Source organism: Ambystoma mexicanum, chromosome 12 (assembly GCF_040938575.1).
Source record: "Ambystoma mexicanum isolate Mex_15411 chromosome 12, UKY_AmexF1_1, whole genome shotgun sequence".
NCBI classification, from domain to species: domain Eukaryota; kingdom Metazoa; phylum Chordata; class Amphibia; order Caudata; family Ambystomatidae; genus Ambystoma; species Ambystoma mexicanum.
This window is the reverse complement of record NC_090936.1, coordinates 1,171,393,547-1,171,421,126: the sequence shown is the minus strand read 5'-3', so window position 1 is coordinate 1,171,421,126 and position 27,580 is coordinate 1,171,393,547.

The window sequence follows — 27,580 nt, the reverse complement described above, 5'->3', positions numbered from 1 at the left end:
GCCCATGCCCCCTCTACCCTCATGAACTGGGCCCACATCTGTGCATCCCGCATACTCCCTGGGCACTGAAAACGAACTGCTGCTTGGAAGACCCCAGTTGCCATCTGCTCCACGTACATAAGTGATTTTTTAATTTTTTTCATACCATGTTTAGGTCTTCACCGAGCATCCAGCTGTGCGGCCAGGTGCTTATATCATTACGGTCCAGACCCGCAGGCAATATAGGCAGTTATCTGTCCTGCGTCCCCCTTATGGGCATCAAGAGTCAAACAAACAGAAATCATGTTTGCTTTAGTCTTGATGTCCATGAGAACATGCAATGTCATTTCCTGGCATTCCCTCCCCTCTCCCCCTCAGTGTGAGAGGGGTATGTCAGGGTATGACATTTCAGCTCCACCAGCACTCACAGAGACAACCCCGGTCGACGGCACACAAGCACAGATTCATACACATTCATTCATTTCTCTCATTCAAACACGCATGCACATCTCCATTCATTTCTCCATTCACGTGAGCACACATACCACTCAGGCACACATACAGACACAAACACTCTCATGCAATGCATGCACGCATATATTATGTATGCATACATACAATACATTAACAAAATATTCTCCTTACCTGCAGTCCTGGAACCAACACCATCTTCCGTGGGGGCACTCTGGCTTCTGCATAGTATTAACAGGAACCAGGAAGCAGAGAGAGCTTCCTGGTTCCTGAGGGCATGCACAAAGGTTCCAGAGTGCCTGCTAACCACCCTAGTTAACCCCCTTAAAAGGGAAACATTGCCCCTATACCATTCAACACTGCTCAATGAAGGCAGATGGGGTCCATTTACTTTGCATTCAGAGATGTGACAGCAATTGCTGCACGAGAAAATGGAGCAGAAACCGAAATCCCAGCACAGGCTGAGCAGAGGAGGTAGGCTCCAAGGGTCTCTGCACCATATTATCACTCACCATCAAGTCTAGGCAGCAAATCCTGCCTGTGCTGTATTTGCACGCTTGACACGTAGCCTGTGCACCATCCTCAGTAATGGGAAGCAGTGAATTATTAAACGGGGTGGGCTGTGAAAATCTTCCTTGAATGAGTGTGTGAGCGAAGCAAGCAAACCCGAACCTACACAGGGATGCCTGATCCAGCGGGCGTACCTCTTCTCCTTCCATGAGTTATTTTCAATTAGTACGTGGAAAGCGTTATTGACCTCCTGGAAAGCGTTATTGACCTTCTTATTGACCTCCTCTCAGTCAAGCAGGATGTTTAGCGTGGAGTCAATAATGGCTGGAATTGACTGCATTCTGAACATTTTGTCTTCAAAATTAGTCAGGGAAGACAACAATGCAATTTTCAGGCAAGATTTCTTTCAACAAGACGCTTCCTCCCAGAGAGGACATTTTTTGCTACAACATCCAATTCACCACGTGACAGATAATGCTAAACATGGGGAAATACTTTCACTTTCTTATAGAGAAACCATTCACTTTTTCATGACACCAAATTCGTGCTCATGTTAAAACTGTTTCAGTTCAACCAAGTGGGCAATGCTTAATTTATGAGCACAACCATGTTATTTTAATACTACAAAATAACAACACATTTACTTTACTAACTCTGTTGCCTATTTACTTTACCCAGTATTAAAGTAACATGTTTTACTTCACCAGCAAAACTCCAAAACATGTATTGCTACTACCACTACGCGCTAGACCTTATAGGCCTCATCGCTTGGGATAAGGACCCATCCCCAATTTACGGCCCCATGCTTTACCTTTAGCCATAACTTGGTGGTGAATCATTATCCCGCAATAATGACCCATCTCTCAGTCTACAAGGCTATAATTTTAAACTGAAAAAGTGTATTTTACAGCCCACATTTCAGGTGAAATTTGATAAATGCATGGAATGTAAAAGCAGGGCAACACATAGAATATCGAAATTCATCAGATGACAGTTTCAAACTCCCCCAGTTAATCTCATAATGGCAATGTCATGCCCTCTTCAAGTGCATTATAGCAGTGTTTCTCCAGTAAAGCACATACTGCTTCTAGAAAATAGTGATGTCAGTCTCAACATTGTCACGCCTATGTTGCCCAAGTATATCATATTCTGAGTGGTGTCTACATTGCCTCCAGAAAATGATGATGACAGGCTCAACAATGCCACGACAATGTTGCCCAAGTATAACATATTCTCAGAGTGGTTTGTATATTGCCTCCAGAAAATTATGATGACAGGCTCAACAATGCCACGCCAATGTACCCCAAGTATAACATATTCTCAGAGTGGTGTCTACATTGCCTCCAGAAAACGATGATGACATGCTCATCAATGTGGTACATAGTACTTCGATTGAAAGTAAATTGGTAAATTGGCTACATTTCTTTAACCACAAAGTGTACTGCATTTATTACCACAAAGAAGTAGAGGGTGGGTAGGGGTCAGGTATACAGGAAGGGAGGGCAGGGAGGACTGAATGAGTTCTCCCCTGTATTTTGCAGTAAATACTTTTGCAACCATTTCTGGTCTACGTTTTTGCGACCATTTTACTTTCGGGCAACAAATGTCAGCGTTCCAACATAGATCCAACAATTCCATGCAGTGTCACACTTATAAACACATTTTCATGCTGTTCTCTATATTGCTCATAGAAAGTTATGCCAGTTTCAACAATATGATTCTAGTGTTGCTCCATTGAAACAAACTCTCATACTGACACTTGCATTCCTCACAAAAAATGGTGATGCCAGGCTCAACGGAATCCCTATATTTGTTTGAATAAAAAAAATAAAAAACAGATGGGGGATTTATTTTAAAATCGGCTTTACGAAAATTACTACAGCCGAAAATGTCAAATAAAATCCCCATTTAGTGTCATTTTAGAGACCAATGGCCACAGGGGCCGCAGGGGTGTCCTCTGCACTCCACTATAGTGCCATCAGGAATTGCAGGGGTGTTCCCCACTCCCTATTGAATAAAGTTTGTAAAAAAAAATAGAAAAAAAGAGGACCCTGCTGTGCAGGCTCCCATTCACTTAAGTGAAGGGTACCAGCGTCGCAGAGGGATGCAGGAGACGGCGACACAGAAGGAGGTGTGCTGCCAAGAGATAACTATGGGGATGGGGGCAGTGGGTTGTCAGAAATGTTCGGGGAGTGAAAACCAAATGTCATTTTCGTTCAACTGACTTTCGTTTTTTTCTCCCTCGAACATTTCTAATTCGGTAAATTCACGGTAATCCAGGCTCAACCCTGCCATGCCAGTGTTGCTGCAGTAAAACACGTTTTCTTGCAGAGCTCTATATTTCCCACAAACCATTATGATATTAGTCTCAACAAACGAACAACAGTTTTGCCTCAGCAGGAGACTGTGTTTTACTGAGGCAATACTGTCATAAATGTGTTACTAGCCCGATAAATGTATGCTGCCAGTGCAAAAAGGCTATGCCAATGTTGCCTCTGTTATGCACATTGTCATGTTAGCCCCACATATTCCCCAGAACATGGACCCCTGCTGTTTTACATTCCACCCTGCTCTTCTACCCCACCACATGGCAGATAGTGCCCCTACCCTCTAGCCACCCCCTCACACACTACCTGGCAGGTGACGAGTGGAGGGTGTATCTGTGTAAGTCACGTTTCAAGTATGGTCAGCAAACACACATTCGCAAACTCACACACATTTGCACATAGAGCCTGACCCCACATGCAGCCTCTCTCTCTCACTGTGTCACACAGAGTGTCAGATTCAACGAGAGATGCCTCTGGATTGGGATTGAACCGCTGAGTGTTTTGTCATGTCTGATGGGCTGCGGGTTATGTATAGTCTGTCCGGGCAGCTTAATTGTTCTTCACAGTATTAACACTTGCTAAATCTTGAGGTCTATTAAAAGGCAAACACCGGATGACAGCAGTCCTATTTCTATATATGAAAACCTTTCTCTGGGACTAGCCTGCAAGGAAAGGACTTTCTATATGCTTCACAGCTTACAAAAAACAGATTTGCTTATAGGTCACACGTGTCTTTCTCATGAGTCAGTTACATTTATTTATTTATTTTTCATTTGTAAAGCACCTAAACCCTCAGGCATCAGGGCGCTGTTGCAGACCAGTTACATTATACAAAACCTTTCTTCAACAAACACTGGGGCACAAGACATTAAGGAAACAGATAACATGCAGCTCATTTTCATTTGCTACTAAAATTGAGACTATCTTGAAAGCATTATCTTTGGCAAGTATTATACTTACGAAATGACCCTTGACCCTCTGGTGTGCTCTCAATACAAAGTCAGTATGTGGGATATCTGTGCAGTCTAGTAAACCATGCATGTTTGAGGCCTTTGCTATAATACTGAATAAGCATAATCCTTTCAGGATGGTCTAATTTTTAGTAGCAAATGAGAATAAGGCACAGTTATGTAAAGTGATTTGCCCAAATGTACAGAAAAGGGGCATGGGTGCTCCTGGTGGCAATGGGCCTATTTTAGGTAAAACATAGTCAAATCAACCTAAATAGACATCAATCTGAGAACTGCCAAAAAAAGGCCAGATGTATGTTTGTCCGATTCTGTCATTCGCAGTAGAGGATGCCCAAACGCACAGAATGCTCCACTAGAGGGAGCTGTTGCCTTAGGTTATACAGTGGTTCAAGTTGCATAGCTTCGCCTGTTACAGTGGTCCAATTGGTATAACTTCGGCTGTTGTCACAGCTAGATGGAGCTGTAAGCTTAGAATCTATAGTGATCCTACTGTGTCTATGAAAACCTGCACTTTGGCCCATGTACACGGGCCAGTACACCAGTAATTATATATTTTGCTTATGATATGCTTTGCTCTTTTTTATGTCAACATTTCTTTAAATGATGTGACTTTTGCTGATTACAACACATAGACCAGGGTTGTCCAACTCCAGGCCTCGAGGGCCGGAAACATGTCGGATATTTAGGGTACCCCTCATTAATATTCCTGAGATAATTTTGCATACCATGAATCTAAATGTATGCAAACATTTTCTTGTGAATATTAATGAGGGATATCCTGAAAACCCGTCAGGATGCCGCCTCTCGAGGCCTGGAGTTCGACAACCTTAAACTAGACAATCACTATCCATCATCTGGTAGTTCAAAATCATACACATATCATAACATGATTAATTATTCAAGATGAAGTGCTGTGCACAATGTGTAAATGCTCTAACTCCCCATAACTTGCATATGCCATGACAGATACCAGGGTCAAGTGATTAGCCCAGAATCATATCATTTGGGTAACTCTTGGGGAAGTATTTCTTATTGTATTTACCTGACTCCAGGAATCCCGATCCGACACTGTACAGTTTGTCAGCAGACCACATCTCTTCCTGCCCATCCTCATTTTAGACTTACGACAGTGCTTTTTGTATGCATGCAATAAAAGATAGCACACAAAGCAGCAAACCACATGATAAATCAACCTCGCAATATATTAGGTATCCATTGCACCCTGCCATTCTATCTCCAGTGTTTGATGATATGTGTGTGAAGGAGGGAGGGGTTGTATCCTGTAACTGGGTGGTGCTACTAGCGCGTGACATGAATGTATGACGATGAGTGATATGTTGAGCGAATGCCCAAACTGAATATTCTGTGTTGGTGCCTGGAGGCTGGATGTGACATTGTGGCCAGTAGGTGTCCCTCCTAATATAACCTGTAACCTCAAACCAGTCAACCAGAAGAATAAAACCATTCATAATCTACACCTGACACCCCTGCCGAATACAGTATAACCTGACCTCTACAAAATATCATGTTAGGCAAAATGAACATGATTAGCTTTGAAAGGAACAGTTGGCCCAACAGAGATAATATTGCAAGATATTTACAGTATAAAATAAAATGTTGTCTGAGGCGTGGAACCTTGCACCATCACTCACTGTATACCCTAAAAACCCTAGAGAGAGGTAACCATACTTTCAACCTCTTGACCAATCTCAGTTCACTAAACACGTAGAACTGAGGGACCCCTGTCTTCCAAAAGTACTTTGTAACTTAGCATGTCTTCTTACCTTTGGCAATGTTATAAAATGGTAACACTGCCTTATGCACCAGTACTGTGCTGTCTGCTACAAAGGTTTCAGTGGTGCCTCCTCCACTCAAGGAGCTATCAGCTGACTTCTATGACCGCTCTAATTTCCGGCCTTTAGCTACCATGCTTAGTGTGGTTAAACTAGTTGAAAAGGCAGTAGTTGGTCAACTTCCATCTCTTAATGAGACTTTTAACATACTAGAGCACTGCAAGGCCAGTTTCAGACTTCAGAAGGGGACTGAGTTGAACATGGCGGCCATCTTGGATGACCTGCAGCGGCAGGCAGACCGAATAGGCACAGGAGTACTAGTGCTTGGATCTGGCCATGGCCTTTGGACATCGTCTCACATGACATACTGATAAGGAGACTCAGGGACATTGGCTGTGGAGAAATGGTCCTGAAATAGTTACATTCCTTTCTAACCGGGAGATGGGGGAAGAAGATCATGGCCTTTGGGGTGTGGGGTACTATGGGGCTCTGCCCTCTCCCGCTCCTTAATAACATCTCTCTCAGCCCCCTGCCTTGTCTGATTATGAATTTCAGTGTTAGGACATACAGTTATGCTGATGACACCCAGCTGATCTCTGAGCTATGCCCAGGGGACCTGAAGGGTGCCACATTCTTGACTGACTGCCGTTCTGCGGTGTGTGGCTCCACGCGGAGGAACAGTCTACGAAAGAACTCATAAAAGAAGAAGACTGTTGTCAGTGGCAAATCTGTAGGTTTGGGTCCATTCTATCTCTGGCCCCGTCTAACACTATTACAAGAGTGCTCAGAGTCCAAGGCGATATGGGCTCCTGAGGAGCAGAGGTGTAGTCAGGATTGTCTACCAAGTGGTGCCGGAAGCTAATGTAGTTTGGCCCACCGCAGTGACATTAACATCTTAAGTGCCCACACGCCGCTGCTGAGTGGGCATGTGCACATTTTGGATGTGCATTGCCCGCTCAGGCCCTACCCTGTCTATACCTCTGCTGAAGAGGGGTCAGAGTGGACACCTGTCAGCTAGGAAACATCAACCAATGAACGCCTTTGTCTGTGCCAGCGGGCAGGCAAAGGGAGCAGAGCAGGGAGCTGGTGATAAAGGTGATATGTAGGTCGACAAGCAAAGTCGATATCGGTTCAAATTAGGGAACTACCAGGAACCTATCCCTGTAGGTCTCTGTTGAAGCTTTGCTGGGTGGAGATGGGTGCGATCCTCCACCCCGGTGCACAGATGCAGAATTGGAGTACGGGGAACGATTTCTCGCCTTCAAACAGTAGATACAGGCAATACAAAATTAAATGCTATCTATCACCAGCTCAACCCATTGGATGGTAGGATCCGGGAACCACGGTTCATGAATTGGCACACAGATTTAGGCACTGAGCTGACTGGGCATCAATGGAGGAATGTGCTCGAGTGCAAGTTATGCTCAAGAGTGAGGGGGGTGTAGCAACGCTTAATCGCCAGATTTAGCGTCCAGGGAGAGGCGTGTCTAATCTGGCATTAAATGCCCAGGTTCAATAGGGGTCTCGTGGGCATCACCCTCGACCAATCTCTTTTTTGTGTGCAGGTGAGCCAATGCCCAGGGTCACGTTTCCTCGTCTTCATTTCATCACATGAATGACTACTTTTGAAGTGACTTTATCCAGTGGTGCCCACTTATTCTCATTTTGCTCCTTCTCTCCCCCCGTTGTGAGACACACGCAAGTGGAGGCACACATATCCGAATATCCTTTCTAATTAAAAATTTGTTTGAAATCAACATGTCCTTTGAAGACATTGAAGGACTTTCATCTAAATGTGCAGAAACCCTAGTGTTCTCAACAGAGGAGGCAACTGCAATTCTCAAGCTAATCAGCGAAAGATCCATTGGCACACATGCAACTACGACTAATGATCCGGCTAAACGGATCAAACAGTTACAATACTTAATACGCAAGGAGATAAACAGGAAATTACATGCGATCACATTAGGTCGCTACTTCAAAAATCAATGAATTCCAAGAGGCTTGCGCATACAACTTTGCCCTACTCTGTGCAAGGAGAGTAAAGAGTTTGTACGCAAGTGGGAAGCCATTTTGAACAAATGCTCGTTGGACCTAATTTTATTAACCATTCAAGAGTTGTTAAAAAATTTGACTTCCCTAAGCACTGAAATCCAAGATATTGAAAAAGAACTCTTCGGTTCACTAGGGAAAGAAGAATATGACATCATTCTAGCAGATATCAACACCAAACTTGAAGATTATAAAACCGAGTTGGAACAGAAGAAAGTTAAAAAATTCAAACGTGATACCTATAATTATATCAACGAAGAGGTATACACGTGGATGGATAAACATGGACCAGTAGCCCCTAAAAAACTTTACAAATACCTATCAGACAATACATCTAGTTCTGATTCAAAGGAACAAAGGGAATCTGAGATCCCCACGGAACAAACATTAGGTGATTCCAATCATACGACTAATCCATCTACGCAAACACCTACAACTTTGGCTTTTTTAGGCGCCCGGCCAAAAGAAACCTGCAAGGGGGGAGAGGAGGAAACCCCAGAAACAAACCCCAACTGAGACTGCAACTAAGGAAAACCTAGTCATTAATATATCCCACAAAACATTGAGCAAGATTGAAGAGAAGACACTCCAGAAGGGTCTAAGCTTTGTGCCCACACACAGTACTACATTATTTGACACCAAGATTGAACTGTACAAGTTTGTAAGAAAACTGAAACTTAAAGTCTTCTTTGCAGAGTTGGAACCTCACGAGAGCATAACAAACGCCCCTGATTTGCAAAAGTTTAGAGCCAAGAGTGGATTCATACCACCCATCACAGTACCATTGATCGATATCTTTCAAAAGCTTGTCACCAGAGACCTCAAACGCATCAGCTATAAATTTCCATCACATAAGAATCTCAAACCTCATGAAATGAAAATCATAAGAGATCTATATAGTGACAAGAGCATAACGATACGACCGGCTGATAAAGGAGGCGCTCTGGTTATCATGAACACCACAGATTATGATGCAGAGTGTATAAGACAACTACAAGATCAAACCATCTATGCGCCTCTAGACCATGACCCCACTGTGTCCATCAAACATAATTTGGATACACTTCTTGACAAAGCCTTTGAATTCGACTGGATCAATGAACACACACGCACATTTTTGAACAATAATCATCCTAGAATTCCAAATTTCTACACATTACCCAAAATTCATAAAGATTTGGATAAAGCCCCCGGAAGACCAATAGTTGCAGGTATGGACAGCATCAATCAACCATTGGGTGTCTACATTGATTTCTTTCTCCAACCACTAATACAGAAAACCTCAACCTACAGCAAAGACACCACACATTTTCTACAGAAGCTTAATACCACAACCTTTCAACTGGATTATTTGATGTTTACTATTGACGTTAAAAGCGTATACACATCCATACTTCATGATCTCGGCATAGAATCCGTTGAATGGTTACTACTACAAACATCTGTGGTCCGTGCACAAAAAGAATTTCTACTCACCTTGCTCCAATTTATTGCGGAAAACTCTTATTTCCAATATCGCAACCAGTTTTTTCTTCAGATTTCTGGAACATCGATGGGTGCCATCATGTCACCCTTATATGCAAATTGCTTCATGTATAAATTTGAAATGGATCACATACTCAACAACCAGGAATGGAGCAAAAGTATCCACCTGTGGACGCGTTATATTGACGATATTTTTGGTATCTGGACAGGTACAGAAGCATCATTCAATGCCTTCTTTGAATACCTCAATAACATCGACAAACACATCCAATTTATCAGTGAGACATCTAATGATAAAATCACGTTTCTTGATGTCGAAATAACAAAGAGGTGTACCAACCACAGCACCACCGTGTTTCGCAAAACCAATATCGCAACAATTTGCTACACCGGTTGAGTTTTCACCAACCAAGCTTACTCAAGAACCTACAATACAGTCAATTACCATACGTCAAGAAGATTGTCAGTGATCCTGAAGACTGCCTAGCCCAACAATTGGAAATGAAAGATACATTTTTGGCATGTGGCTATAGGAAGGAAGAACTGGATTCAGCATACCAGAGGGTGAATGCTCTCGACCGAGACACGTTATTATCCTACACCACAAAAACCAAGAGAGAACTCACATCGCCAGTATATGTCTCCAAATGTTCTGTTCAGAGTAACAAGATCAAAAACACCACCAAGAAACATTGGAGCATCTTTAAAAACGATATAAGAGTACAGAATTTGTTTGACCAACTACTGGTGTTTGCCTACCAGAGAACTAGGAATTTACGAGATGAACTAGTTCGTACAAGACCGCCTATAAAAGAACCCATCACGCAACAAACAGGAACCTTCCCCTGTCTCCACTGCACCAACCACAATCTGGTAATCAAAGGTAACATTATATATCACCCACGCACAGGCAAGAAGATTGTCCTGAAAACTTTTGGCACCTGCGACAGTGCGAACATTATATATGGCATCAGGTGCCCTTGTGGGAAATATTATATAGGTCAATCTACCAGAGCAGCATGAATACGTTGGAATGAGCATCGCTCCTGCATTCGCAATGCAAATCCTAACTCAGCAGTGGCACGCCACTGGATAGAGAAATGTCATAATTTAACACAAATCAGGTTTTTGATCCTAGAAGTACTGAATAAATTCAACCCACATGAAGATTTGGGCCTGCGACTTAACAAAAGAGAAACGTTTTGGATTGACAGACTTGGGAGTCTGACTCCCAATGGTCTTAATGAAGAGATCAATTATCACTGCTATATTTGAAATTTTTATGGACTTTATGTTCTGTTGTTCATGTCTTTATCACTCATTCCAGTCACCCTCAGCCAACAGGGTATTTTGAGTAATATTAACACTTCATCATGTGTTACTGGCAGAACAGATTTCAATGAACTCCCTACCACTAGCGCACCCGTGCTTTTACACCTGAGTCGCAGATCCCAGCATACAGTCTGGGACCCAAGGTGACACTGTGTGGCGTCACCACCCACGACTAAGTTACATCTTTTGAAATTGTGCAACGCATTAATACTCTTACACATCTCTGCTCTGTTTTTGTACAACTTTTGATATATATGGACCACATGCGTTTAATGTTTAAACAGTATTCCCTGTACGACTATGCCTGGACTTTATTCTCCTTAGATTGCACAACGAATCAATGTCTTGATACTTTGTAGCTATTGCCCAAAAAATCCATAACCTTGGATATATGAGCGTTACATGGAGTACTTGTCTGACTAGTATTTCTTCTATGTCTTTGCTTGGATTTTTTTTCATAATGTAGACCCTTTATAATTCCAAATTGTTCAGTGCGATACCAGATAAATGCTTAGTTTCATCATTTATTGTGAAATGACCTCACTTGTAGTACAGTTTTTAGATCCATCCGCATCGCGCCACTCCATGGACGCGATGTGGTCACGAGGTTCCAAAAGCAACGTTACCTTGACAACGCCCTTACTTGGCGATGCGAGGCTGTGTCTCAGCGCCTGCTGCGGCTCGTTGTTAGAGAGCACAGACACTTCAGGTATGTTCATAATTGTTCTACCCATGGCCAGGAATCCTGAACTTGCCTTTAATACTTTACAGTGACCGTGACTCTATATTTATCCACAGAACGTAATGATCGTCTCGTCCTGCCTTTGATCTAGCGTTCCTCCTGAACGCCATTGATGATTACATGCGTATCATTAACACAGCTCCATTAGGCTTAGCACTTTCTACAGGTAAACTCTGTCCGTACTCACTATTTACTGATGAATATGTGTGACCGTTGTTTACATATGTTGCATTATTTTCCTTTTCTCTTTTCGGTACCCCAACTACGTTTGAATCTACCCACGTTTGGTATGTGACCACCTTTCATTCTATGATGTTACATATTATTTTGCTGTTATGCTTTGCACTGTATTGTAAATACCACAGACTTGCCCTGACGAAGGACTAAATACTCCGAAATGCATTGGCATTCAAAGTCTGCCCTCAAATATGAGATGTGCTAGCCGCGTCCTCACTAAGAATTCATTAGTGATTGTTTCTAAAGATTTCTTTGATAAACAATTTTCTTTTCAAAATATAACAAAGACTTTTTTTGAGATCTTGTATAACATACCCAGGAATTAAGTGTTTACTAAGTTGAAGATTTCTTCTGATAACTGCACAACCCATGTTGGGTACAACGGAGCGCGACTGTGTGGCTGGGTTTGCTATTTAGCCTTCCGCTTCTCATGCTTCCTCGTCACCTTGACACCCCCAAATCCCACTGAGAATGTCTTCTCTGTCCCGTGCACTGCATCAAGCATGTCTGTGCGGTTCTACGTTATTTCGCCGAACGAAATTTCATCGTGGGACTTTTCATCGCCGACCCTTTCATTGCCAACATTTTTATTTTTTATTTTATTTTTAATTAATGGGGGGCTGCACCCCCCAACCCCCCTTACTTAAATAATCATACCCCAAACCGCATAAACAGCCCCCCTAAAAAAAAAATAATTTAAAAAATGTTGGCGATGAAAAGTCCCACGATGAAAAATACTTTGACGAAATGCGTGTATACCGTCTGTGCATGGTAACCTAGACCCACTCTCAACTCCATGTTCCCAAGGATCACTTGACTCCTACATATCATGGAGGCCAAAGAGCCATGTTTTCCTGGTCTGCTGGGTGTAGAATCCCACCACACACGCCAAGATCACGTTCACGTTCTCGATCACGTGCATATGCACGGCATAGTGCGTGCTGCTAGCATCCTTAGAAATAGTGCATGGCCCACCTTAACAGGTGCACACCGGAATGCTACAATGCGTTTAAGTAATTTTCCTACAGTGTCATTTCTTTTAAAAGGGGGCACACAAATGTGATGGAACAATAATGGGGTGCTAGCACAAGTGAAATGACACTGGAGAGGTCACGTGAGAGTTAAAAATAAATAAACAAATAAGATGGCTACAGGTTATGTTCATGCAACTGGAATGATGTATCCTACCCCCTCTCATAAGTGATTCTGGATGCCAACATTGCCCTTGGGTCATACCCCAATGGGGCAAGCTACAGTGGCCCCAGACGAGCTCTACAACACAGTAGATGCCAGTTCTAAAGAGTCACTTCTCATATAAGGGCCATCCATGCCACCGCATCTAATTTGTGGACTAGCATAGGAGACTTCACTGCCTGACATGACTAAAGGGGCAAGCATTTTGTGGTACAAACCAGACAAGGTCTCGGGAGGATAGCTCCGGGGCAACGTGCTCGCCTTGGAAGCAAGACGACATGGAGCAACACAGGTTCAATCCCCGGGTCCGAAACCTCTGGGTATTAAGAGCGTCATAAATAACCTATCATATCACAAGGCGTGTCCTATGCCAAACAACTTTGCGACTTGTCACCAAGTGCGTATGACACCTGATGAGGAGGTTGAGGGTGGCTGGAACGATAGCGCTGTGTTAGCAGGAATCCTTGACAAACAAAAGCCATAATCGTGAGAGACAATGTTCATTGGCCAAATGAAAAACCTTAGTTCAATGTCCCATGATAGGAAGCACTTCCTAACCTCAGCAGTCCTCATGAGTCACTCCCTCATCATTAACCCTCGTGGGAGTTTAAAGGGGTGGGGGTGTCGGGGCGCTTCTCAACATACCTACATCAATGCAAACATAACACTATGGTCCAATGGGTGCTGCCCATAATGTCCTACAGGCACACTCTGGAATTTGCTCGCAAGACATCAGTTATGCCCCATCTCACATCTGGGCTTTCTGCTACAGGAAGTCAAGGTTCTCCTACACAAGCACACTATAGAGTGGGTTCTGCAAGCCCAGCGAAATCAAGGCTCTCCTCATGTTACCTTCTAATTCGCAAGAAGTCAGGAGATTGAAGGCCCATCGTGGACCCCTGATTTCTCAACGCATTTCTATGGGCTCAGTCCTTCCAAATGCGAACCCCACAAAGGATTCTAAACCAAATTCCTAAGGAAGATTTGTTCTCAAACCTGGAAATGTAGGACGCTTATTTCCACATCCCAATAGACGCGGGACAGAATTATCAGTTCCAGGTGGTTCCCTTTGACCTGAAATAAGTGCCCAGAGGCTCCGGTGGCCACTCACCTTAGGTGCTTCACGTCTAGCCGTACCCTGAAGATTGGTTAATCTGAGCACCTTCTCGCAACCGGGAGAGCACCGTACCCAGCAGGTGGAGGAATATGTCTGACATTACTAGGCTTCTCCCTACACGACCACAAGCCATCAACATTTCCATGGTTCTATGTCATTTCATCAATGTTTTTTTTTCCCAAGTATTTTGGGGATTCCCCCCCAAGCCTCCAGCCCCTATTGTTTTTTACCTATTCCGACCATCCCCACCCCTTATATATACACTTTCCACCCCCCTCTATATATTTCGATGAGTTTTTTCGGTAAAAAGTACTCGAAAAAAACCCATCGAAATGTCACCCATCGATGAATGAACGCTATACCCATTTCCATGCGGGCCACTATTTTTCTGGGAGCGTCCGTGGACACTACAACTTTGCTTACAAGGCTCTCTCAAGAATGACTTCTCAGCTTGCGTCGTGAAGTGCAAGTACAAAAAGCAAAAGACGTCACTTCCATCCGAGACTTTAACTCTCTCCTGGGCACACCCTTGGCATGCATCCCACTGGTCTGCAAATGCAGACTCTACATGCACCTAGTGCAGGAGTTTCTGGACGCCAGGTGGCGCTAGGTGTTGGGAAGTTGGGAGGACAAGATTTGTTTGATGTCATCCTTCTGCAAGAGCTTTCTAAGTACAGAGCAACTTAGTGAAAGGGGCGCCCTTCACGAGACTGCAACCAGAAATCACAGTGACAGCGGACGCTCTCATGGAAGGTTGGGGTGGTCCACTTGGGAAACCCGCATGTGAAAACGCTGTGGTCTCTGGCCAAAAAGGGCATCACACATCCATCTTGTGTACTGCAGGGCAGTCTTCAGGGCACTAAAGTCACCCCTACTCTCTCGTTCTCTCCATACAAGTTATGCCTATACAGCCAGGAGCATGACTACATGCGTTGAAACGCTTATACAATGGTCTATACGAAAATAGTTACTGAAAGCATTGTACATTGCAAAATCTATGTTCCTAACGGCCGACACTGTAAAATTTTGGAAATACACAAAATGAGTGACTAAGAAATTGAGCACACAATGGCAAGGGCTGTCCCTTATGAAACCAGAATGGAGTTATGCATGAAATAAAAGCGGGAATTGTTATTGGACGTGTGATAGAATACGTACTTAACCAGTGCGTGATATATGCACCCCATTAATGAAAATAGAAAAAAGAACGATGCAAAGGATTGCACGGGTATAATGGACCACATGGATAGACAACGGCCTAACCACAGTACAACGTCCTTTCATCGTATGATGAAAGGATGCTGGGTTTTTCTTCGTTGTTATTTCAACGTGAAAATTCATCGAATTTTGTAGGTGGGTTAAAAAAATATATAGATGGGGTGTGGGTGTTCGGGAATAGTTAAATAATTAAAGGGAACGAGGGATGGGAGGAACCCCACCCAAAAAAAAACAAAAAAAGAAAACCAAGTTTTCTGGTTGAAATGTCCACGGAGAAAAACCCATTGTTGTTTCATCCCGCGATGAAATGACATGGAACCCTAACCACATGCATGCCAGACACTCACTGCATAGCAAACTATATAGAAGCCTGAAGATACTTACAAAAGGAATATAATTGTGAAAACGCAATTGAAAGATTAGAAACTGGCTCACAAAACAAATAACAAAGCCTTCTAAGGACTAATTTGCATGATGAAAAGTAACCACTACCACCCTGCATGCACACACAACCGTGGAAGAAAGCATAATCTAAGGCACCTAGATGCACGGCACCATATAAGCACGCAGAATAAGCCTAACACGAGAATGGATTTACAAAGGCCAGTGGGAACTTATGCAGAATTTTAATAAATCGCTCAAACAACTCATTAAGATAAGGAATCTTTATAGAACTCAAATGATATAATACGATATAGAAACCTCTATAACCACAACATTATCCACCCCTAGGGAATGACAAATATACTCACACACTAAGAAACTCAAGCCAGAGGTACCCAATCAAGGAGATGAGCTGCGCAAAGATACCACATCTCCTGTAAGAGAATTTAACCCCTGAACAGCGGAATTTTCTCGCATGAGCAAGGTGAGACACACTAGCTAAACTACCAACTGTACTTACAGTCTAACCAGCTGTAGGGTGTATACCTCCCTCACACCACAGTATGGACACTAAACCTCTTCTCATCCTTGTCTTCCAATAACTCTCAGGACCACAGACATGTGTTCATCTATGATCCACCACGGACAACATATCATGCAAGGAACACTGAAAGGAAATATATATCTATTGTTGAACTGAGAACTGAATGTATATATTCCTAAATTGAATCACAAAAAGCTAACTATAAGATTTTAAGTGCCTTGAAAAAGCCCAAGAGGGAGCGAAACAAACGCACATGCCTCCGAAGGGAGTTATGTTGGCACAATTATGACATGTATGTATGAATCACACTTGCACTAATGACACAATTATAAAATGTATGTATAAACTGAACTTCACCAATGCATAACCATTGCAACAATTGAACTTTATATAAAAAGTACCTTAACCACCTAACAAATGCATATGAGCAAATTCATTGCAATTGAAGTGAAAACATACGGCTAACGTACGAATAAACGCACAAAAGTCTACACAACAAACCATATCTATACTCTCTCATTCTACTTATAGTCCCTCATCCTAATCCCTCATCCTAGTCCACTTCTCTCATCTGAATCCCTATTCTCTCTGCCTAGCCCCTTGTCTAAATCTTTCATCATAGTCCCTAATCATAATCCCTTCTTCTAGTTTTTCGCCCTAATCGCTCTGTCTATTCCCTGGTTCTAGTCCTGCATCCTTATCCCTGGTATTAGTGTCTCATCCAAGTACCTGTCTCTCTGCTTAGCATCTTGTCCTAGTTGTTGATTCTAGTCCCGAATCCCAATCCTGTGCCCTAGTTCCTAGTCTCCATCTTAATCTCTCACCCTAGTTCCTAGTCTCTTACCCACGTCCTAATCTTTCTGCTTAGCCCCTTTTTCCTGGTGTTTCATTCAAATCCTTAATCCTAATCCCTTGTCCTAGTTTCTCATCCTAATCCCAGCCCCTGGTCCTAGTCACTTGCCCTAGTTCCTGGTACTAGTCACTCATCCTACTTCTAGTCTCTCGGCCTAGGCCCTTTTCCCAGTTTTTTTAATCCTAGTCCATAACCACAACCGCTTGTCCTAGTTTCTCAACTAAATACAAGTCCCTGGTACTAATCTCTCACCCTAGTCCCAGTTTCCCATCCAATACCCTAGTCTCTGAGCCTAGGTCATGGTTCTAGCTCTTCATCCTAATCCCTGGTACTAGTCTCTCCTCCAACCTCTAGTCTCCCTGCGTAGCCCCATGACCGAGTCTGTGGTTCCAGTCCCAGGTCCAAGTCTCTCATTCTGCCTGTCTTCTCACATCCTACCCTCTAGTGCTAGTCCTAGTCCTAGTCTCTAGTTGGAGTTAAATTAGTAAATGTCATATTCAGGGAGAGCTGCGGTGAGCAATTCATTAATGAAGTCATTGATATCAGGTGCTGGGGGTGCCTTTCACTTGGGGCCACTCCTCCCTCCCTGTTGTTTTGACTCACCTGTTTCTGGCCCCCCATATCCTTGACTCCAATATAATTTACTGCTGCCGAATTTACACACTCAAAAGACCCCTGCGTAAACCCCAGGGGATCGATTTCATGAAGTGCCATTGGGTAAACAAATTTGTAGCGTTGTTAAGAGTTGCGTCCCTGAGCAAAAAGTCTGTAGTGCTCCCTCCGAACGTCGCGCCTTGAAACACTTGTGTATAGGCACGTTCTATATGCCATATCATATCTTATCAAAGCCATATCATAACTTTGCAGGCACATCTCGAACTAAAATAAAGGCTTTTTTTGAAACTATACCATCTTCTAGTACGGGGTCGCAAGGGGTGCCTACCATAGACATTCCAGCAGAAAACAGGGAGGAATGTGTCTTGGACATTAACAGTTAGATTGATAACGGCTCCCTCTTGAAATTCTGCCAAAACATCAAAAGGAATTTGATGGCCCCGGTGGACTTAGAGTTCGATAATATCCTGCCTTCAAATATTTCCTGGTCGCCTGATTTGGAAAACTTGTTCACTACATCGGAGTCTCTTGGTGGCGAGAGTGATTCCAGGAGGACTCAGCGGTGGAAAACGATAAGTCTCTTCAGGTGACTCACAATCCCTCCCCTGCTGAGACCTTGATGGGCAACTTTGAAGCTAAGATTGACCCTCTGTTTGTATTGTGCTTGAATATGGCTGTGGAGCAGCGGGAAATAAAGGAGGAATTGACGAGAATTCTTGATATTGGCCAAATATGCATCATGGCTCGATGGCCAAATACTGGATGGACTTGGACCTGGCAAGGGGGTCTATGCCCGCCCAAAGGGGAGAGGATAACTCATCAAGTCCACCTATTGGGGAGACCCAAAGGATGGACGGAATAATCGACTTCGGTTCTGCATGGTGATGTCCGCTCCACGGCAGGGTAGGATTTCTGAAGTTTCAGCGTATGTGGTGGCTGAATCAGAGAGCAAGGCATTGGAGGCCATCTGTGCTGAGCTGTCCCTCCTGAATAATTCAAACCCTTCTCCATCACCATGGAAATGTAAACAATGTAAGAAGAGGCGGACAGTGGAGAGGGAACTACAGTTAGAAAGCCGTTAGCCAAGGCAGCCAAAAACAGGTACTTGCAAGCCCCATCTAGCAACTACGGGGGGGGGGGATCATTGTGTCAAAGACTAATGCTGAAGGGGAGGTGAGGCGGGTAAGCCTCAGGGGCCGTATTGACGGGTGGCTAGGTAGGCCTTCCAACAAGCTCATATTCCAACCCGGAAAGGGCCTGGTGGCTTCCCTTAATATTTCAGATGTGGAGAGTAGATACATCGCTCTCAACCCTAAACCTCCATTCAACCAGCCGGATTCTACTCTGATTGGAACTAAAGAAATCCTAGTGCCATCCTTCCCCCATGTGCCCCCTATATATCTGGCCGTGCCTGAAAATCCCTGGTTACAAGGGCCCGCCGGCCCCAGTCAAAGGCTCCCTTTGAAGGGGTCTACTGCCTCGAATGGAGTTACAGTAGTTGCCCAAGCAGGGCGGGGGGGTGGGGACTTCATGTCTATGGGTTTTGAACAGAGGATGACAGCCCAAGAACCATCTAAACAGGTTTCCTGGATCGACCGGGTTGAACAGTTGAGGCCTAAGGTTTCCGATAACATTGGGGAGAAGTCTAACTCTGCTTCGTATACTGATTTAATTGACATCAAATTTGTTGAGACTGAATTCAACTGACCATAGTCCTTTTTTGAACCGATCGTGGATACTGGAACCTATGCACCTAAACATAGATCTTTGTGCAATTTCATCTAAAGACACCTGCAAGCTTGAACTGCCTACGTTCGACCGTATGGTTAATTGGGTCCTGGTCACTTTTATCTCCCCAATAGTAGTGGAACGCATCTGTAACAATGCTAAGGCTTTATACCAATTGGAGTTCGAAATTTCAGTGTTCCGTCCAACTGCTCAAAAGGCATTGTACAATGCTTCCTCCCCCTCCACCAATACTCAGTGGGGGACAAGAAAGATTGATAATACACAAGGGATGCTGGGGCAAAGGGTCAATGGTCTCTGGTGGTCCAGCCTCAGCACTGACCTCATTTAACAGTAGAGTCAGGGTCTATCAGTTTGCTCTCCTGGAACACCAGGGACCATAGCTCTTTTATTAATAATCCCAAATCCATGGTAGTTATGAGGAATGCTCAATATTTTTGTTTACAGGAGTTCTGGCTAATCTCATCGTTTGAGTTGGATGGGTATTCTTTCCTTTTCCATCCATCTCTTTGTCCATCAAGGGGTCCGCCCAAAGGAGGGCTCTGTATTGGAGCTAAAGTAATCACCATTATTTCTGAGTATCGCTCAAACAGAGCTCATCGAGACTTCTTAGCTGCCCACGTTAAGAAGCCTGTTATGGGTCAGGAACCGGTTCTAATGGCCACCATGTATGACCCACCGGAGGTGATCTAATGGCTGAATAAATAGACATTGTGATCGAGACCTTTAGAGATTAGTACATTCACTTTCCTATGGGTTTTATTATCTTAACAGGAGATTTTAATGTTGCTTGTGCCCTAATACATCAGTGTAAAGGAGGGGACGAAAAGAAGGGCTGGTCTTGTTTGTGGGCAATGGAATGGAGTGGGGCGCTGGCAGAGTTTGAGCTTACTCCTCTACTGCCTAACGAAGGGGAAGAACAAATTACCTGGTCCAACGGTCTTTATAGTAGTCGTATAGACTTCCTTTCTACCAGTGATGGATTTGTTAGAAATAACCCTGAGCTTGCGATAAGGCCGACCTTGGCTAGTGACCATGCAATGCTCCTGATGACTTGCACAGAGGTTCCGCCTACCCCTAGAGTCAGATTGGTCTGTAACCCCCACAGTGATTGCCCAGAGGAACAGACTACAATGGACTCTTGGTACCATTGGAAAATGTAATAACTAATTGGGAAATTGTGATCTGAAGGAAGATGAAATAATCCGCTATTGCAATGGGGACCTAGGAACGCTTTCGACTTTACTAGGACCTATGACTATGTGTAACCTTAAAAGGAATCATCCTTCCAATTTGGGTTGATGTTTCGATCCAGGAATATCCAAAAAAGAAGAAAGAGTTAAATGTGGTTGTTCGCAGAATAACGAGAAATGGCTGGCTAACAGAGGGAAAAAGCAGAAATGACAGCATGGACCAGATTAAGGTACAAGAAGTGGGTGCAGGGGCACAGATTTTCTGTGAATGACGTGGGTTGGATATTCTTAAGTTGTTTGATAAAGACTCACGAGTCAAAGAAGTTTTGGCATTGTCTACGTGGCCATGGCTCGACTTGAATGGCAAATTAGATTGTAGGCATCTCAGAGGCACAGTGGAGTCTTATTTATAAGTAGTGTGTTTGGTGGGGAGGGCCAACCTGGCTTGATATTGGAACCAAAGTCAATGCGTAATCGTCACACACCTGTTCCGTTTTGTCACACACCTATTCCATTCTGTCACATACCTGTTCCATTCTGTCACACACCTGTCCTGGTTCCACTGTTCCACTGCCCTCCTCCGTCTCCTCACCTGTACTGCTGGAATCCGATCTGTAGACGTCCCATTTTGTCAATACCTGTGTCTTTCTTCTTCCTTCCGTTAAGGTGATCTGTCTTGATGGGAAGCCACAGTGGCCACCGGTGTGCTGTAGCCCTGTGGCTCCTCCACCGAAACAAACCGCAATGGGGAAAAGCCCAAAGGCTGAAAAAAACCCAAGAAGAGTTGCAACAGCAGTTGATGGTTAACGGCTTCCAACAAAAGATGGATAGGAGTCATGGTAGCAGGTCTATGGGTGATGTAGGTTCTTCCGTAACTGTTTGGCGGCAACAGGTAAGGCAGCAAAGAAAACGGACCGTAGGAAAGAGCAGGATCCGGTAAAGGAATCGGGGATAAGAGAGAGGAATAGACAGGCTGCCATGGAACTAAAGCAGATCTGCCAAAGGACTGCGCCGCAGCAACCGGGGAAAAAGGGACACGGCCACAGCGGGAGCCGCAAAGAAAGCAGTGGCTCGGAGGGAGCGGGACACCCGCAGAGTGGGGAAGAATAGCAGAAGAGAAAGATTAGCAGAGGGGGGATGAAAGAGTGACAGAGGTCACGAGGGAGGAAAAGTAGAAAGAGTGAACCAAAGAGTAATACGATCACTCGGAGCGTTACTGAACCAACAGAGCGAAAGCTGTGACGTGGTTGCAACGCAGAGAACGCTGGGAGGAAGCGGAATAAGAACCTCCCATCCACCATTGTGAAAACAAAAGACTAGACCGTCACCAGGCTGTTCAGTGGAATGTGATGGAACTGCTAATGGCTGCCACATCTATACCTATTCCAGAGCCTCCAGGTACCCTGACGCATGACAGTAATAGGCTGGTTAGCACGCACATAAAGGAGACCGATCTGGTGTCTAGTATAATTAAATCTAAGGCCTCTAGTCCCTCTGGCCCCGATGGTCTCTGGTCTTAAAAGACGACCCTTTATTGTGGGCTCCTCTTCTTTCTCAACTATATCAACAGGTTTGTGAAACGGGGTGCATTCCCTGTTCCTAGAAAGCCTCAATTTTTATTACCGTCTTTAAGAAAGGTTTATGCAATAAGCCGTCGAACAACAGACTTCTACTAATGCTGGAGTGCAGCTCCAAGATATTTGCAAACCTATTACTGGAGCTGCTCTCTGCTTGGGATGCGGGAAAGGGTGTGCGACTACTCTATCTGGACCCTCCTCACTTTAATCTCTTACACCCAGTGTTATCGAGGGATAACGCTGTATCTGTGTTTTGTCGACTATTCGTCTGGATCCGATAGCTTAATAAGATCAAAGCTCTGGGAAATGCTGGCCCGTTGGGATATAGACCTGTCACCTTTGCATTTTATTAAGGCTCTATAAAGCGAGACCCAAGTTAGAGTAAGGCTTTCCCAAGAAGGGGATTTGCTGAGGTATTTTCTTACCAATCGAGGATTAAAATAGGGATGCCCGTTAGCGCCCTTGCTTTTTAATCTATATATTTCTGAATTGCCCCTGGTATTGAAGGACGTTAAGAATCATCCACCGCATTATGGTAGGGAAGGTTTACCATGCTTGTCATACGTGGACGATACAGTCATCTTGGATCGCACACCGATTGGACTCCAGCCCTCCTTGCAGGCCCTCCACCACTATGCCAGTGACATTGGCCTTAGTCATAATGCTGCTAAAACCAAGATAATGGTATGTGGTAGGGGGGCCTACGGTGCACTAATGTATGACTGGTGTTTGGGGGGTGTTAAGCTAGAACAGATATTAGAAAACAAATATTTGGGTATTTCCATCAGACCCACGTTGTCATCACACTACCTGGCTGGTGGTATAGCACATAAAGCTTGGACTATGTAAGAATAATTGGGCAGTATCCAATATCTAAATGTAGCCAGTTCAAAATAGGTGCACAATAGGTGCAAAGCAGCTTTCAGTAACAGCCAGCAGGCAATTTTTCAGAGCATTTTGTAAAATGTTTTAGCACAGTGTACTGTCATTTTAAAATGAAGAGGTGCACATTTTTACAAATTGGATGTTTTCATGTGTGCGAACTGCATTAGAAATACATAATTAATTAACCATATACGAACTGTCTTACTAATATATTAACCTCAACCCCTCTAACATTATTATGCAGTTTTTGTGCACAATTAAATGCATTTTATGTTTTTACATGCATGGTTTAAAATCCACGTTATTTTCCATGAAGAGCCGTGGCGAGCCACTGGCAGGAAGGCAAATTGAAACAGTTGCTTTGCAGGGCTGAAATCTTAATTTTCTTGCAAAACGAGGGCTGGTACAGGACACATTCTTTTATTCTGATTGGTAGAAAATGGAGGTGGATGGGCCACGTCAATAGAGGGCTGGCCTAGGGGTGATAGGCAGGAGGAGTTTTCTTAAGGAAAACCAGGGGGAAGAGATCAGAGCGAGCTCGGACAGAGATACAGACGCTGCTACATAATAAATGCTGCTGGACTCCATGTGGGTTTGAGCGCTGGCTACAAACTTAAACAGATGGGAGCTCCCCACACAAAGAGGTCGAGTTGCTGGCTTTGATGCAAAGGAGTCCTTAGCACTGAGTCTGCGAAACAGCAAGGTTGTGCATATAAGCTTCTGACAACGAGCGTTTCAAACTTCACTGGCGTTGGTGAGTTAGTGCCAAGTGAGGAAAGAGTATGAATGGGAGATTAAATCATTTGTTGGCAGTGCAGGGAGTTAGAAAAAAAAGAATACTGCCTGTTTAAAAGCGCTGAATACCAAATTCGTTTTTTGCAATGTGCCTGTTGCTTTCTGTTCTCTTTCATATTGTGTAGGCTCGATGCTGTGATAACATGTGGTAAGATGTATTTCTGTTTATAATGGTTATATAATACAGAGTGTACAAAAAACAAAGGCTGGGATTTTAGTGTCATTTAATGCCAGTGTGAATCATTTCTACACAGGGGAATCACAAGGGTTTGATGTTTATAGCAGAGCGGTAAAGCATTTGCTAATTTACCACAGTAGCTAGCAAGCTGAAAAGTGAATAAATACCTGCAAGATAGAAAGGTGTGTGTAGGTGTTTTGAGTGAGTCCTTCTTTGCATGCCGAAAAGAAGGCAGTGCCAGATGAGACACAAAGATTACTGGAAGTAAATAAGCCAGTAATACCAGCCACATACAATAGGTGGCATTCTGAATAAACTCATTAGGTTCTCTAAGGGTGTGATAGGTCTGGGGGGTTCTCTACAGGCGACCAAGAGATATTCTAATAGAGAGGAAAGATTTGTTTTATGATGGGGCTGTAGTACAAAAAGCCATGCTCAACACTATACCACAAAAAAAACACTATACCAAAAAAATGAATTTGGTATTCAGCACTTTTAAATATGGAGAAAAATAAACAGGCACTATTCTTTTTTTTTCTAACTCCAAGCACTGCCAACAAATGATGTCATCTCCCATTTGTACTCTATCCTCACTTGGCACTAACTCACCCAGGCCAGTGAAGTTTGAAACTCTTGTTGTCAGGACCTTATCTGTACGACCTTGCCATTCCGCAGACCCAGTGCTAAGGACTCCTTTGCATCAAAGCCGGCAACTCAACCTCTTTGTGTGGGGAGCTCCCAGCTGTTTAAGTTCGTAGCCAGCGCTCACACCCACATGGAGTCCATCGGCATTTATTATGTAGCACCGTCTGTATCTCTGTCCCAGCTCGCCCTGATCTCTTCCCCCTGGTTATTCCTTAAGAAAACTCCTCCTGCCTATCACCCCTAGGTCAGCCCTCTATTGCCATGGCCCATCCACCTCCAATTTCTACCAATCAGAATAAAAGAATGTGTCCTTTACCAGCCCTCGTTTTTCAAGACAATGAAGATTTCAGCCCTGCAAAGCAACTGTTTCGATTTGCCTTCCTGCCAGTGGCTCTCCGCGGCTCTTCGTGGAAAATAACGTGGATTTTGAAAAGTGCATGTAAAACATAGAATGCATTTCATTGTGCACAAAAACTGCATAATAATGTTAGAGGGGTTGAGGTTAATATATTAGTAAGACAGTTAGTATAAGTTTAATTAATTATGTATTTCTAATGCAGTTCGCTCAGATGAAAACATCCAATTTGTAAAAATGTGCGCATCTTCATTTTAAAATGACAGCACACTGTGCTAAAATGTGTTACTAAAGGCTCTGAAAAATTGTCTGCTGGCTGTTACTGAAAACCGCTTTGCGCCTATTGTGCACCTATTGTGCACCTATTTTGAACTGGCTACATTTAGATATTGGATACTGCCCAATTATTCTTACAACTTCTTACAACTAAGTGGCTTTCACTTAGAAGAATAATCGACGCACATGCTGGCCGCTACACAGAGGCAAAAATGATAGTTTACAGGTCCTCTATCATTCCGGCAATATTATATGGCCTAGAGCTGTTTCAAATAAGGCGGTCGCCTGGTTGCCGAAGATAGAGGGAAAAAGATCACAGTCGCTTCAGAATCTTACTACTGGAGTCCTGGTGGAGGCAATCAGGCTTGAACTGGTCCTCCCCTCTTTAAGGTAATTATGGCTTCTAGCGGCATGTATGTTCTGGGTTAAGATACATTATGGATCTGTGGACACAGACTCCTTGTTGGGTCAGACTACCACCCACTCTATGAGGTTTTCTAAGAGTGTGTGGTACAGAGACCTGGAGACAACGTTGAAGTCCTATCTGACGTAGATAGGGGTGTTTAGTCTTTCCGAATCTTGGCTGGATTTCCACCTAGCCAGGATACTAGAGAAGTCTAGACTCACTTATCAGGCCTTCGGTAGTTTGTGATGTACTAATACCAATCATTTTCTTTAGGCCTCCGTAGTCTTACATGGTAAAATTACACTCACCAGCCGTATGCAGATTCGGTTCATTTACAGACTCTGCCGGTCTTAGAAAACACAGGGGCTTGGTTGGGAATCCCCCGTGGAGGCAGATTACGCAGACTTTGTGCCAAGGAGGTTGAAACCGCACAACATATTTTGACACAGTGTGAGGCACCTAGTATGGCCTATGGCTAAGCGTGCAGTAAATTTGCACATGCTACTTAAGACCAATTCTGGTGCCTAATTTTTGGGGCCGAGTCACTGGTGACAACGGCGGCAGCTTTTCATGCGTGGTTGCCAGCAGATTACCACTTCCATTAAAGGCACGCTATAAATAAAATATCATATATCACATCATTACAGAACTCAGATGATTTATTATTTATCCAATGGCGGGGGGGGGTATTTTATTTGAAATAGTGTGGATTTTGATGAAATTAATGGTTTTATGTAGAATGTATTTATGTATTTAAACAATGTGTAACATTTTATTATGTGTTTTTTAGTAGAGTGTAAGAGATCACTATTGCAACCAAATGCACTTAATAAAAAAAAAGAAATGAGTGGAAAAAGCAATATTGGTTTCGGAGTGAAATCTTTTTCCAATGTTTTTGCTTTGCCTCTGCTGCACTACATTGGATGCTGACTGTCACGTTGAAGGTGAAGTGAAAACAGGTACTCACAGAGAGAGAGTGTCTTGTTGAAAGATGTTTTGCTAGGAAATAGCTTGGTGGCTATTTCTTGAATGCAGAGAAATGCTTTCTGCTGTTTCCCTGCCTGCTTCTGAAATGAGAATGACAGGAATGCAGTCAATAACAGCAGTTACTGACTGAAATCCAAGCATGCTGACTGGTTCAGTGTAGGTCAATAATGACTTCCATATGGCAATAAATATTAATGAATTATTTGGTGAAAATGCCAACTGATTTATTCTCTTGAAACACAAACATTACGAATATAGAGAGTTTGCCAAATATCACAGTTATTCAATACCTACACCTCCCAGTGCTGATTAATTGCCTTCCCATTATCTACGAGTGGGGCAGCTAACAAGCATTTGGTTTGGCGAGCTAGATAACAGCAAGGGATGCGTTTGCAGTAAGCATTGCATATGTTCTGTTCATCGCCCTAAGTAGCTCACACCTTAATCCCTAATCTAGCCCATCGGTGCCCACATGTGGAAATATTGTCCGGCTCAAGCCCCACTGTCCATCAGGGAGGGGTGCATGCATTTCTGTAGCTGTGGTACAGCCCTTGTGACTAAATGACTGCTTCTCTGCAAAAGTACAGGGATAAGTAGTGGCTAAACAGCCTACTCGGTCCCACACTACTACTAAACCAGCAGTGATCCCAATCATAAAGGTCAAACAGGCACAGCCTGCTAGATATAGCTCATTCGACCCATGTGGTAGCACA